The sequence below is a fragment of the Pinus tabuliformis genome, chromosome 6 (genome assembly GCF_031772625.1).
Source record: "Pinus tabuliformis cultivar Carrire ecotype Pingquan chromosome 6, CPIR1, whole genome shotgun sequence".
In the NCBI taxonomy this organism is placed as follows: Eukaryota; Viridiplantae; Streptophyta; class Pinopsida; order Pinales; family Pinaceae; genus Pinus; species Pinus tabuliformis.
Window position 1 is genome coordinate 245747286 of NC_142292.1, and position 2652 is coordinate 245749937.

A 2652-nucleotide genomic window follows, 5' to 3' on the forward strand; every position below is an offset into this window, starting at 1 on the left:
ATGCAAAGCACATTCTTCGCTATGTGCAGGGGACTGTTGATTATGGTCTGGACTATAGGCGGGGAGACGGAGTGAATTGGCAAGTTACATAGATTCAGATTGGGTAGGGTGTGCTTCTAACAGGAAAATCACTTCAGGGTGTTGCTTCAGATTGGGTTCGACAATTGTGTCGTGGTTTAGTCAAATGAAAAAGTCAGTTCCTTTGAGCTCTTCTAAGGCTGAGTATATGGGTTGAAGCGAACAAAGTTCCTTCTACAAATTAATTACTCCAAAAGACTTGGAATATCAAGATATCCATGAAGATATAAATATTATATTAAATATATGAATAAGAATCAAAATAATATTATTACAATGAGAACGAGAGGGAATAAGAATGATAATCATTACAATGAGAACGAGAGGCTTGCTTTTATACCAAGCAAGTGTCTCTTCATGAAGATTCATGTCTCATTTAGACATGCCTCTTCAGCCCAATTACTAGTTTAACTAATCATTATTTATGATTATTATTGTTTACATTCTTTACATTATTTATATATATTTTATTCGTTACATGGGTTCTATCTAGGCTAGTTGTGAGCTCATTTGGCTTCGCAAGTTTTTGTATGGCCTATTTAATCAAGATTTGATACCGACAGTTATTCACTGTGATAATCAGAGTTGCATTAAAATCACGGAGAATCTAGTGTTTCATGACGGGTCAAAACACATTGACATCAGATATCATTTCATCAGGGACTATGTTCAGAAGGTGCCAATGAAGATGGAGTATATATCGATAGATGAGCAGGTCATCGATGTTCTCACGAAGTCCTTGCCAAGAGGAAAGCATGTCCATTTCAGGGACAAGATGGGTGTGGTGAGAAACACTTTCCTCGGTAAGAGGGAGTGTTGATTTTTAATGTACCTTGGACAAGTGGTTTCGCATGGGTTAGTCTCTACCTAGGGAAAAGTGTCCAAAATAATTATTTTCCGAAGTGTGACTTTATAAAGTGAAATTAACTTTGTAAGTGGAAAAGTCAATTTTAAATTATAAAGTGAAAAGTGACTTTAGACATAAAGTACAATGTGGGTATTTTATTTAATGGGTGAGTTAAAAAATAGAAAGTGAGAATTAAAGGCACATTTATTTTCATCCCTTCATCTAAATGAATCTGAGCCATTAGATCTTAGGGTTGCCCAAAATTCATTTAAGGAAACAAAAGGGGGAAAAGAAAAGATAGACTGCATTCATTCTTCATGAGAAGATTGGGGAAAGGAGGATGAGAGCTGGAGAAAATTTTTGAAGGAGATATTTGCTGCAGCAAGTTGAAGGAGTGATTTCTGGGCAAAGTTGGGCATAGAAATCAAGACATGGAAGACAACAGAAGGTACAGTATGAACAAAATTTAATGTTGTGAGTTGCACACTGTTTAAGATAATTTTTTGAGAAAAAAAATTGGAAAATCCGTATAGTGGTATGGAATCTGTATAGTGCAGTCTGTATCCTTACAGTACACATTTTTAGCTTCAAGTGGGCATGGAAATCGAGGCAAAGTGGGCATGGTTTTTAAGGAGTTTTAGGTTGGAGAGATAAGTTGTATTTGGCTGTTTTGTTTTTTCTGCAAATGTATTTTTCCTAAACTTGAAATATAAATAAATTTGAAGATCTCTCTAACAGGGTTCCCCACATAAGATTTAAGGACTTTTGCCCGGGTCTAAGTTGACCAAAAATTTGTGTGTATTTTTATGTGTGTTTCTGGTTTGTTTATGTCCATATTTATTTTCAGCATGTGTTGATAGTGCCATGTGTTTTAATCTGAAATTTTCATTTCCAAAATTTTATATGTTGAATGTATTTTTATGGGAGAGGGAATTTAACTGAATGGGAGTGATAAGGTGAAATTAAAACCATGTTGGGATTGGAGGAAACTTTTTAGTCATCAAATTTCAACAAAGCCCTAGATACTAAGAGCTATTGTGAATAAAATTAGAATTTCAGTCTCAAAAATTTAAGTTTCTTGATGTGGAAATGACCTTAATTAAGAATGAAACTGCCATAGGCTTGTAGAGGGAAATTTCTTCTATCCAATGAGCTCTCAAACTCCTTCTAACTCCCTATAAGTTGGAAGAAAATATTTTTTACAAGATGAAATATAATTTTTTTGATGTAAGCCGACTTACAGTATACTCCACATGTTGCCTCTCCTTCACCCAATAGAAACGTCTCTTCATATGGACAACCATGTATAAATATAAATCTAAGCTCATCCATTTTAGCTCCAACAATTTTGGTCAAGAAAAAATAGAACTCGGTGAAGAAATTAGAGATAAGAAGAAGAAGAAAGAAGGAGGTCGAGGAGGAATTATTGGTTGGAAAATTATGTTATTATCTCTAAAGCTTGGATTTGTAAACTCTTGTAGATCGACCTCCTTAGAACTTGAACAGAACGCAGACCTATGGACAGGTGTGTACAAGCATCTATGGGAGGGTGTGTACAGACATTTGCGGACAGATATGTGTGCAGTACCTATGTGAAGGCACAGTGTTGTAGAAGCTCAGACATCAAGCATTAGAATTGCGGTTGTGGAGAATTACACCAGACAAGAGACTTCCGACTATTCTACGTAGTAACCTATGGAAGGAATACTGATCTTGGACTTGGAGGA